Here is a 13,332-nt window from a genome sequence, read left to right as displayed (position 1 = left end):
GATAGATAGATAGATAGATAGATAGATAGATAGATAGATAGATAGATAGATATAGATATACATATACACATTTCGAATAAGAAGGCTACGAGCCCTCTTTTGGCAATTTCATGAATGCCTCGTATGCTTCCGGCAAGAGGCCAGCGAAACCTTAAAAAACATGCATGAAGTGTCATGTAGTAATATGGGGGGTAAAATGCCACGAAATTCTCCAGAAAAGCCTTTTCAGATCTGCGGAAACCATTAGGCCTCCTGAATAACACATTTCATCTTCAACATCCCTAAAGCATTTGTCATTTTGTTCAACGTGCATGTATGTTCAATGTCCTCTTCACCATGAGTTCATTGGGTAAACTCCATAAAAGGTGCACGCTGAAACAAAACATTCAATGACTGCAAGAAGAAAAAAAACATGACATTTTAAGAGGCGAGCACTTAATCTTTAACTAAGAAAATACTAAAAACTTGCCTGGTTGAAAACGATATCCTATACATGCCAGATTTCATTACACTAAAGTGGTATTGATAAAATCTTGCACAAAAAATTGTGTGTGCTGCCTGAAATGTCCTGGCACATGAAAATATTAAACAACGCACTGCGTGCAACCGCTGAATAGACTAGTTAGAGACATTGCGTCATAGCACTTAGCAGCCGGAGGCAATAACTACGGGGAAATGAGTGCATTAGCAAAGCTAAACCGAACAACCTATTTTGCCCACAAGCGTTATCGGGAGGTATGCATAATCGTTTCACAACAAACCACTGATGACGTAAGTTCCGTGACCATGGCATCGCTGTTCATGCTTGGCATATTTTAATACGTTTGCGCTTCTGATTATTTCCTTTAACCGGCACATGAGGCCTAGAGAAATTTAGCTAATAAGCCAGCTATAATAGCGTAATTGATGCATCAGGCAATACAGAAGATATGTAATTCTTTTTTGGCGTCGAACCTCCTTAAAACGGATCCAAGGGTTCACTTGCCCAAGCCACGGTGCAACGAGCAACATGCTATCTCATTATCGCTCATATCCTTGCAATCACACTACCCACACAGCTTACTTTATAATCACTGTGTTGAGAAAAGGAGCCACTGCCCAATCACGCAAATGTAGCAGGCGCAGATGGCGCTGTTGTCCTACCAGGCGTGACACAAGCGGAACTGAAGTCTAGGCTTAGCCTCGCGCGGCGTGTTCACAGAGAGAGGCATAGCTCAACAATACATTTGTCCATCCGAGCAAGGAATGTTCGCGTTTTAGAGAGCTTCCTATCTCATTTAGGTACAATTAATCAAACTCAAAAGTTGTGTTGATCCCGATCTGTGTGAGGGGCTGCTGATGCGTAATGCACTGGGAATGTTTCACGCTTGCTAGGTTAGGCATACAGATAACTACGTAATCTGGAATGTTTCTAGTGCCAAAACTGATCACGTGTCTCTGAATTAATGAACAAAGCACAGACACGGTACCTTTCTTTCGGCCCCATGGTGCGTTTCTTTCTGCTGCATGCGTAGTGGGCCCGCAACCAGAAGACAAATGTGCTGCTACTATCTCGCCGCGAACGGGCTGCCCGAGCTTAGAGGTAGGGCTAAATTGCTCCTACCCATTTGAAGGCCGAGAAATGCTACTTCTCTCATCCCGTCCGTAACAACCGTACACCACTAACACGGCAAATTTGTATTTGCCTTCCCGCGTCACCAATCATAGAGAGTTTAATTATGGTCTCACGACAAAACTGAACACGTTTGCACATTATTCTTCGTGTCATTCTCTTTGATGGATTTCTCTTTTCGAATCGTGCCTTGTTCTCTTCCCGGGCATCTGCATTCCGCGCCGTGTTTGCACTCTTTATTTCGTTGCATTGCGCGATTCATTCGCGTTACTTTATTGTCAGCACTCTGCCACTCCATCTTCACAAACCCTGTTGTTCCGTCATCCACTACGTGTACAACTGTTGGCGCCAGGAAGTCGCTTCACAAACAGTTCGGCTCGGTTCGTTTGCGCATAAATTCTTAGCAGGATGCATTGAACAAAGAAAATACGACACATGGTGTAATTTGCGGAAAAAAAGTTAATCTGGTTTTAGGGTTAAGATATTGCTGATAACAGCAAAGATGTTTTTTCATGCAAGCTTTTTATCTGCTCAACTGGCATACAGTATACGGTCTGATTATGAGGCACGATGTAGTAGGTGACTCCGTATACGATCTCATTATGAGGCGCGACGAAGTGCGACTCCCTATACAGTCTGATTATGAGGCACGACGTAGTGCGCGACTCCCTATACGGTCTGATTATGAGGCACGACATAGTGGGTGACTCCGTATACGGTCTCATTATAAGGCACGACGAAGTGCGACTCCGTATACGGTCTGACTATGAGGCACGACGTAGTGGGTGACTCCGTATTAGTTTAGACCATGTAACGTTATTTTTAATGCGCACCTAATGCACGGTCCACGAGCGTCCATTGCATGCCGCCTCCATCTGAATGAGGCAGCCGCGGCCGGGATTCGAACCCACGGCCAATCAGAATCAAAACATCGGAGGTACCTTGCTATTGCGGCGGGGGTCAAGTGCTGTGGAACAAGCACGCAAATACAGATATACTGCTAGGGTCTACAACACCCTGCGGTAGAACGCCAGGCTTTAGGAGCCCCGTGTGAAGAACCCGTCAGTTCTTCAATACCATGTCGACGCGTTGTGTAACGAATCGTAAATTGCGCCAAATCACAGTTAACTTCTGTTTAATGTTTTACTTGAACGTTGCTACCATCGCTGCTTCACAGAAACACAGTAGTTTCATCTTTACTATCACACAGAAATTAATTGCCATGGCAACTGGCGCTCCTATGGTACCTGCACGAACGTTTCGTCATTTTGGAAAAATGAAAATGTGCATCGGTGATTGACAAATTTTTCTTAAAATCCTGTCCGCTGTGAACACGAATGCGTAAAGCATATTGATCTACGTGGTCGTCTTGGCGGCGTTGATATAGCCGTCCTCTATCGGTAAAGAATGTGCTTGGACCCCGGTTGTGCCCGTATAAGCAGAGAGAAGTCATGCAATCCCCAGAACAATTTTACTGTGAGCAGTTGAACTCAAGTCCTTTTGAAAAGCGCTTCACAATTTTCATTACTTAAATTTTATCCCGTCTGCCATGTTATGATAACTTTCTCACCTCATTGATGTTGTATGCACTTTTTCTTCTTGACTCAGCATTTAAATGCTCCCATACTGTTCACTGGTCATGCACTGACTACTGAATCAGGCAGTGATACGCATATATTTGCATCTTTGTGCCATGCGCTTTAGATACATCGAGTTTCACTTAGTCTAAAGAATCGCTAAAATAGTTATTTTTTTCATTTCTAATCAATTTTTATTTTGTTTAGCTCTTCGTTTTACCTACAATTTTGGTATAGCGGCTTTTTCACTAGGATTTTTCTTTGAGTATGAAGCAGTTCATAGCCATTACACAACGCGTCGAACTGCAATCTTATGGCGAGACCCTTCAATGTGGTCTGGTACCTTTTAGACAGAGAGAGACTAAATAGCAAGGAAAAAGATGGAGATTAATAAGAACACACAATCCAGTTTGTTACCCTATACTGAGGAACGGAGGAGGAAACGGAGAAACACTGCTGCTACGTCGACATGTGAGGGTCGACCGCGACAGCGGCTGCTATTTCAATTCTTTTTTTTTGTTGCAGTTTTTCAGCCGGTTCTTTCAGTTTCATATAATAGGAAGCAGTGGTTCTATCCAAAAAAGTATTTTTTCTTGTTGACACTGGGAATCGCAGAGGAAAAATATACAGGGTCGCACACTTCATAACCACACAGACACAGACCAAGGGCGCAGACCACGACAAGAATGTTTTATCCTTGACAAGCAACGTGTCAAGTAAAGCTGATACTTCCGAACCGTCCCATGCAGGCGCATGCATCACGCACATACAGCGAGGTAAACAGCCTTCACAAAACGATCCCAAATGCGCATTACACTGCTCGAGCCGCACGAAATCAACCGTCTGTGTGATGATACCGGTGAACCACAGATAACAAATTCTGTGCTTCATACAGGAGGTAGTGCGAGTGACTTTTGGAAAGTTACGCGCATGATGCAATAACGCACATGCTCTTCCGGAAAAGACGGCGCAAAAACGAACGGGTGGCTGCACGGCAAACGGGCGTCGCGACTCATATTCCATACTACACGCCCAAAATAGGCTCACCCAGCATGAACAAGCGACTTGCTGGCAATGTTCTTAGCGCAAGACACGGCAAAATTATTTCTGCCACTACATGGAAGTAACTTACCAAAAAAGTGAGGCGTCGCGTTGAAAAGCACGGTGGGGCGGGCGTAACCAGCGGCACAAAACCGGGGCAGCATCAACGTCTTTGTGGAACCGGAACACGCGGACGTAACATTGTAGACGTATGATAAGCTGTGTACCTTTGAGGTGAAGTGGAAGCGTACATTGCTACGCCGCCTGGCGGTTGGTCAGGCCCTTACTTGTTCGGCCGTGAACCGGCTCCAGTGTCGTAGGTATTCGTAGGTGTATGTTTCTCTATGGTATGCGTGCATTGTGCTTACGGTGGTATGAGGCATTCATGACGGTAGCAATTTCTAGCAATTTTTGTTCTGCCGTCTTGCACCTTGAACCAACCCACCTACCTAAGTAACGGATGGTGGTTCGGTGCCCTACGTGAATGACACAACAAAGACTCGACTACGACACACACTTGAAGCTTCACTAACCACGGCGTGCATTTGTCTTGTCTCGTATGTGCGCATTGTCGAGGCTCGAGGCGGCGTTCGGTCCAGGATACCACAGAGCCCATGCAAGAATACGTCCGGTAGTAGGAATGAAAGAGGAAAGGTGTATTAGTCATCTCGATAGACATAAATATGGACGCCAGTTCGTGTCGACGGAATGAAGGCGAGTAATCGTTTGTTGCCTTCTATAGAAAGCCACGTTCGGCGGTAGGGTCAGTGTGAAAAGAAAAATACCATTGCCAGGGAAGGTCATCTTGAAAGGAAACGTCGGCACGTTTGTTCTCGGAAGCAAAGATAAATGCGCGCACAAGCAGATATGATACGAAGGATTAATTTTACATTAGTCGCACTTTCTCCGGATAGGGAAGACAGCTCCATGCAAGAGCATAGTCAACGTCTGATTGCACATCAGGACATGCCAGCGCCACTGCACGACAGGTCTCCGCTTTTAGTACCATCGTCTTCCTTAGGCAACTCGACCAGAGAATCTGACGACTGTATCGCGGCCAATCCCAATCGTCGAATTGGGCGCAATATCCCACCCATGATACGGCATCGTTCCGCCGCACTCTACTTTAGATGGTATGGAAGACGTGGCCGTATAGCAACATGGGAATCCAAGATAGGCGCCGTTGTACGCTATCCTTCGACGATGGTATTTTTGATCATTTTTTCAGGCTATCAGGTACAGGTAGATGCGCCTTTTGTGGACGCGTCCACTGCGGGTGTCAATCCTGCGTTGACTTTGGGATACGCTCTAATGAAAGGGTGGGGTTGCCGCGGGGTAATCGTCTCATTAGGGCTTTTGGTCTTGCTGAGACGTAACAGCCTGTTCCTAAATCTCCCGCAGGAGACGCAACCAAAGCAAGCCGACAAGAATCTACCACTTCCCTATCACGTGAATACTAGGGCTCGTTCTCCCTTATATACTCTTTTATGACTAGTTTTCAAGACTGCCACGTGACGCTCCCTCCTATGGTATCACTTCAGCCATGGACAGCACCCTCACGCTCCGTCCATTAGGCTCTACCGTGTTGACACTGCAGCGTTCGTCTTCCACCGCTGGCACGAGTGTCTCACGCTAGTGAATTTGCATTTCTGTGGATGATAAGGGTGCGTGACGAGCTGTAGTGCGTACACTGGACTGAGAGAAACGTATTGCAAGTGTGAAGCTGCGTGTATCTAGTTATTTCGTCTTGCGCTTTTCCCCTCGGTCTCACCTCATGCACCAGGGAGGTGCAACTCGTGCAACGTCACTGCCGATGTTCTTCATCACGCCAGAGTTATGACATGTCTGGTCACAATGCTGCAGGATTCCATTCATTCCGCGCAACAGCAGCTGTACGACCTGGCTTGTCGCGCTATGTCGCCGCCACCTGGTTTTACAACACAGCGTGACGACCTCAAGCGCAACGTCTAACCTTGCTTCGCTTTGAATGCTCCGTCCGAGTGAAACGGCGGTTGATTTTTTTTTAGCTGTGAACACCTGGTTACACTTTACTTTGTATGGCGCTGTTCGAGACTGAGAACTCGAGCTGCAGTTGCAGAAGTGTAGCTTCTGTGGCTGCCGTATGTTGGGGAATCTTGGAGTCCACAAAACGCCGCAATGCTTACCACAAAGCAGTACAGGTATCTTCCACGTGTTTGCAAGACCGACACCGAAAGATTTTTTCTTTCTTTCTGTTTCGTGAAAGGGCCCAAGCTACGGACGGGAAGCTTTATAATTCTATTGAGATATCATGCTTTTCGCAATATTTCAAGCAGCCATTAGACGAAATATCCTGCAATCATCGAGGGAATCAGTGGGGGCTGCATAAGCTATCCTTAGTTGACGAAGATGTATACTTCGGCTCCATTAGCAGTGGCACAGAAACTAAATGCAGTTCAAATATTGCCTTCGCAACCATCCAACGATGGTGATGTGAGCATATTTATAACATATACCTTTTTCTCTCAGAGGAGCCCAACGAGCCCTCTTTTGTCCATTTCATGAATATCTCGTATGCGTCCAGCAAGAGCCCCTCGAAACCTTAAAAAAGATGCATGAAGTGTCATGTAGTAGTATGATGGGTAAAATTCCACTAAATTCTGCTGAAAAGCCTTTGCAGCTCTACAGAAACCATCAGGCCTTCTGAATAACAAATTTAATTTTCAACATCCCTAAAGCCCTTGTCATTTGATTCAACGTGTATGTATCTTCAATGTCCTCTTCACCATGACTTCATTCGGTAAACTCCATAGAAAGTGCTCGCTGAAACAACATATTAAATGATTGCAAAAAAAAAAGAACATGACGTTTTAGGAGGCGAGCACGTAATCTTTAATCAACCAAGAAATTACAAATACTTGCCTGATTGAAAACGCGTGATAAGTTAGCACGATATGTTATACATGCCAGATTTCATTACACTAAAGTGCTATGGATGAAATTTTGCGTAAAAAATTGTGTGCGCTGCCTCGCTTTTCCTGACAGATGAGAATATTAAACAACGCACTACATGCAACCGCTGAATAGAGCGATTAGAATCATTGCGTCATGGCACTGAACAGCAGGAGCCAATAACTATGCGGCAATCAGCGCATTAGCAACGTTAAACCAAACAACCTATATTGCATACAGGAGTTATCGGGAGGCATCCATAAGCATTTCACAGCAAACCACTTGTGGCGTAAGTACCGTAAATGCGGCATCGGTGTCCGTGCTTGGCATACTTTAATTCGCTTGCGCTTCTGATTATTTCCTTTAGGCGGCACATGAGACCTAGGGAAATTTAGCTAGTAAGCCAGCAGTAATAGCGTAATCTATGCATCAGGCAAAACAGAAGACACGTAATTCTTTTTGGCGCCCAACGTCCTTAAACAAGATCAAAGTGGGTCATTGCTCAAACCACGGCGAAACGAGAAACATGTTATAGCATTATGTCTGATATCTTTGCAATCATAACTACCCACACAGCTTACTTTGGAATTGTTGTGTAGTGCAAAGGAGCCATTACGCGATCATGCAAGTGTAGCGTGCGCAGATGATGCTCTTGCCCTACCAGGCGTGACGCAAGCGGAGCTGAAGTCTAGAGTTAGCCTCCGCGGCGTGTTGAGAGAGAGAGAGAAAGGCATAGTTTGACAATACATTTGTCCATCCGAGCCAGGAATGGTCGGGGTTTGAAAGAGCTCACTCTCCCATTTAAGTATAAATAATCGAACTCAGAAGTTGTGTTAGTACCCATCTGTGTGAGGCGCTACAAACGTGCAATACGCTGGAAAGATTTCACGCCTGCTAGGCTTGGTACACAGATAACTGCGCAATCTGGAACGTTTCCTGTGGCAAGTCTGATCACGTTTCCCAAAATAATGAACAAAGCACAGACACGGCACGTTTATTCCGGCCCCATGGTGCGTTTCTTTCAGCTGCATGCGTGGTGGGCCCGCAACCAGAAGGCAAATGTGCTGCTCTTATCTCGCCGCGAACGGGGCTGGCCGTGCCTAGACGCAGGGCTAAATTTCTCCTACTCGTTTGAAGGGGATAAATGTCACTTCGCTCATCCCGTCTGAGACAGCCGTGCATCAATGCCACGGCAAATTTGCGCGTGCCTTCCCGCGTCACCAATCATAGAGAGTTTAATTATCGTCCAGTGACCGAACTTTACACATTTGTACGTTATTATTCGTGTCGTTCTTTTGGGTGGATTCGTCTTTCCGAATCATACCTTGTTCTCTTCCCGGACAGCTGCAATTCACTCCGTATTTGCATTCTTTAGTTCGACGCATTGCACAATTCTTTCGCGATATTTTATTGTCAGCACTCTGCCACTCCATCTTCGCAAACCCTCTAGTTCTGTCATCCACAGCATGTAGAACTGTAGGCGCCAGGAATTCGCTGTAAACAGTTTGGCTCCGCTCGTTCCCGTAGAAATAATTAGAAGGGGCCATTGGACGATGAGTATGCTAGAATGGGAGTGATTTGCGAAAAAAATTATCCCATTTTTTTGGGGGGGGGGCGGGGGATACGCTATTGCTGATAACAACAAAGGTGTTTGCATAAAGTGCTCACTTCGAAGTATTGGGCGCTACATTGCGAAAATAAGCATCGACGGATGACAGGCCGTCCGAGTAGAGAGAGACTATAAAAAGACACTCTTTACAGCAAGTGAGTGAGTGAGTGAGTGAGTGAGTGAGTGAGTGAGTGAGTGAGTGAGTGAGTGAGTGAGTGAGTGAGTGAGTGAGTGAGTGAGTGAGTGAGTGAGTGAGTGAGTGAGTGAGTGAGTGAGTGAGTGAGTGAGTGAGTGAGTGAGTGAGTGAGTGAGTGAGTGAGTGAGTGAGTGAGTGAGTGAGTGAGTGAGTGAGTGAGTGAGTGAGTGAGTGAGTGAGCGAACATTTAATGGGTCCAGCAAAGCGCGATAAATTGCGCACGCGGTTAATCCCACAACAGGAGCGACAGGTCTAGCCTGCTGACGCAATCGCGGGTGCGCTGTATGGCCAGGATTTGGTCTTCAAAGACGGGAGCTCACAGGAACAGGTCCCACTCTTCCTTGGTGAACTTGGAGCCCAACCACGCGAGAAACGCGCCAACATTTCACAAACCAGTAGCTCCGAAGAGAACCAGACGTTGGATGCTACCCGCGTACGAGACAATTACTATGGGAGCGATGTTTACTGGGGGCATATTTTGATTGGTGGCAAATATAAAATTTTGGCCTTAATTTGCATCGCGTCGACACCGATTCTCCAAATTAGATTTTGAACAGTCCAGCCTGAATAATGAAAACAAATGATAAATTCATTTGCGAAGGCGTTTGTATTACACTTTCCCCTCTTTCTTCCTGATCCAGTAGTGAAGTTATGGTACATATGAGTCATTATAATGTTTATTAACATGTATGCATATTATTGCTTTTTCTGATTTCTGGCTTCTCTAAGAGAAGACCCCTGAACACCTGTATTCGGTCGTAGCCAGTTTTCGCGCCCGCCACTACAACTAAGCACGAATCTACCCTAAAGTTGTCTTTTTCGCACAAGCGGGCCAATGACGGCAAAACACGCTCTACAGGAACTGAGTTCAGGAATTTACGTGCATTCGAACCAAGAACCTAACGGCTCTAAGCCAAAGTATTCTTTGTTCGAACGAAGATTTTTTTAAACGTAAATTTTAATATTCTGTATTCTGACTGTATAGATACATTCAGACTTCACTGCCTGTCTTCCCTCTGCATATGTCGATAATCATGTTTTATGGTTAACTCCTTTATACGCACTTCTTGTTTCTTATATTTCATATTTATTTATCTTCCTCGAATTCTTTTGTCTATCATATTTGCATTTTCGTAGATACTGTATTGTGTGCTTGTAAAAATGCTGTGGAGCTGTTCCTGGGCGCTATAAACAATATTTTATTGATATATTGTTTTTTCTTATTCTTCTTCATTATCCTATTATTATTATTATTATTATTATTATTATTATTATTATTATTATTATTATTATTATTATTATTATTATTATTATTATTATTATTATTATTATTATTATTATTATTAACTACGTTTGTAGAAATGCAAGCGCAAACATGCACACAGGAAGAAATTGAAAATATCAGGCTAGCACGAACTCACGCAAAGGGGCAAAATGCCTGCAAGCTCTCCAGAAAGCGAAGAGCAGGGGAGGGAGGAGAGAGAAAAAGAGATAGCTGCGTCCAGGCACGCCACCAATAAGAAAAAGGCCTTCATCGACAGATGTACGCGGCAGGTAACGAAGACGGCAGTTCCCCAGGGAGAAATCCGCGCTGTGCAAGCAACGCAGGACAGTACAGTAATCAATTATACGAAAGTGTTTCAGCAAACACATCATCGTCTTAACGACGTCCTTTTTTCTGCGAGCGCTCGTACACCAAGGCACAACCAACTCTGTAGGAGAGTGGCCGCACAATGAGGGAACAGTCGGCAGCGAACACAAAAAAAATTCCGACTATCCAGCCAGACCTTCTAGTCGAAGTGATGCGCTTGGAGTATGATCGAGATCACACAGACCTCCTGGACAGCCGCAGCTTTTGTGGATGCATAACTAGACGTCCTTCGACCAGGCCGTTCACTTGCATAGGTACATATCATGTGTTACGATATGTACGTGTATACGACTATTCGACCTTATCCACTCGATCGTTCGTTCTGAATTTTTGCACAGAGCCGGAAATTGTTTGATAGGTTTAGTTTATTAACACACTTATGCGAATACCTTGCTTGTTTCTTCGAGAATAAAGTCGTTGCGCTAATCGTCGGCAACTACGCGTCTCAAACCGAACGGTGACGCCATCTCTCGGGGCTACAGTGAACATGGTGTGTCTGCCGTAGACAGGGAAGCTGGCACCGCCGTCGTCTTGTAGTGAAATATTTTTTAAAGGTGTAGCTGCACATAATGCGCGCATCAAACCTATTCTGGACGAAATGCCTTGCGATTCACACTAGCGTGTTAACCAACATAGTCCATTACAAAATTTAAGCTCTGTAGGAATTTGAGCGTGCGCGAGCGAAAATTCAGCTCTAGGAAGCCAGCATACCTGCTATTCCTACTTATGCACCACTTTGTATCTGCGAATACATCCTCCGGCAAGTGACGGAAACCCCATGACACATAATTTTATTTACATTCTTATAAATATTACCCATACTTGGGTTGTTAGTGTCACTTCGCTTTAGTCTGCTGAGGGCAGCGCAGGAGTTGGAAGCCATGACAACCTTCGCTGAGGTTAGCTTCTCTTCTAAGTGCTTTCTAGCACTATCAATGGCTGCCTGCTCCGCACTGGTTACTGGGCGTGGATGCAGCTCACGAAACACCTGCCGGATTTCAGTCGATGGGGCAGAATAAACATGTAGATCTCTACTGCGTAGCGGCAGTCTGGCAGCTTGAACTATGTGCTGCTAGTAACTAACATATACATCATCTCATACCCACAGGTCCGCTTCGCGTATTATCTAGGTATGTGGGCACCACTTTCTGACCACGTTCGTCAAAATAGCCTAATTTCGGCCATCTACTACATCTCAAACTACACCACACAACTAAATAATGAATCGCACTTTCGCCCGAAGGGCGAAACGTTCTTTGCGATAGCAAATTATTAGACAGCTATACGAAGTATGGATAGTAGTATTATCAGCCGTAGGAATTTCTAAACCTTCGTTTACGAACAGAATTAACAAGCATATTGTCAGGTGCGCACGAGCAATTATGAGCACATCTCACTCGATGAGTGCGGCAACTCGCCATAAGAACGCCTGCTTGAAGAAGCGCGGTAGCAGCAGAAGCGGGCGAATTCAGCTTCGTGGTGCCTCTCGCTTCTACGCGAGCTAAGCGGCGAGGACACAGCGCACACTAAGCTATCAGCACCTCGGCGCACTCAGTCCCTCATTGCACATCGCTGTCAAGATGGTACCCGCGTAGACGCGCCAGTCGCAGGCGTCGTCAGACTAGAGCACTCCCCCTCCCCCCCTACCGGTGCCTTGTGCTCGATGGAAGACGGCGCGCTTCCTCCCCGCCTTCCTCCCTTGCACACTATCCCTCGCACGTACACCACACGGCGCGTGGCCGCGATGCTACCGAACTCGGGCTTCATGCGGAACATCACATTACGCCGACGGCGACGACGCAAATGCACCTGTAGTGTCAATATCATGAGGAGCCAACCACCAACATAGCACAAAATTGGGGAAATTACTTGTAATTACTTATTGAGCCAAAGAATGAATAAATTAACGGCGATGAAAACGGATGAAAAGAAACTTGCCGCAGGTGGGCAACGATCCCACGTGTTCCCATTACGCGTGCGGCGATCTAACGAATTCAGATACCGTAGCGCTGTTTTGCCATCCGCTTTCTTGGGTATTCATGTTTTACTGGTAGAACTAGAACTAACTTTGTATGTGTTAGCGTCACCACTCACCAACCTCGGCGGCGGATATAGAACATCCTTCCTGCCAGAGGCAACATGAGTACGTGACGCCTGCAATGGCTGCAATGTAATTGCCATCGCACTAAAAGGCGCCAAAGGTAAGCTTGCATGTAAAATGACGTGGTGAATTAGCCTAGGGCTACCTATGCAAACAACGGTAGCAATGCGTAATTAAGAACGCAAAAAAGCAGAAATCAACCCAGGTGCACTCTTTGAAACTCCGAATGGCTAAAACAGGAATCATGAAAGAAATCAGCTGTAAAAAATGTGATGCATAAATCTTTCTACCGATACACGTCTTATACGTGAAAAACGATCTCCAGGAGTATGCACGGCACAAAAGTGAAAGTTCCGCGCAAAAGGCTGTTATACCTACGCAGTTGAGAGCCATACATAATTCACGGATGACAAGGTCGCTTGGCGCCCATGCCAAAAATCCTCTTATCTTCTCCTTATCTTAACTGTTGCGGGTTCTTTGCTGGGGTTTATGGGCGGACAGCGCAACCCGGACGAAGGACGAGAGGATGTACACAATACGAGCGCAGACTAACAACTAACGTACTGTGTACTTCTTCTCGTCCTTCGTCCGGGTTGCGCTGCCCACCCATAGGA

The 13,332-nt window shown here is 45.6% G+C and overlaps 1 long non-coding RNA gene across 1 annotated transcript in view; it reads right to left on the bottom strand.

Moving 5' to 3' along the window:
* The window catches only part of LOC135916392 (uncharacterized), a 365,570-nt gene extending 361,171 nt beyond the window's left edge, over positions 1-4,399 (bottom strand). The window contains exon 1 of the long non-coding RNA XR_011507402.1: positions 4,322-4,399. This is a non-coding gene — a long non-coding RNA (uncharacterized lncRNA). The remainder of the gene's footprint in view (positions 1-4,321) is intronic.
* Positions 4,400-13,332: the final 8,933 nt, after the last annotated feature.

This window comes from Dermacentor albipictus, chromosome 7, assembly GCF_038994185.2.
Source record: "Dermacentor albipictus isolate Rhodes 1998 colony chromosome 7, USDA_Dalb.pri_finalv2, whole genome shotgun sequence".
NCBI lineage: Eukaryota > Metazoa > Arthropoda > Arachnida > Ixodida > Ixodidae > Dermacentor > Dermacentor albipictus.
This window is presented reverse-complemented; position numbering and strand designations above follow the sequence as displayed.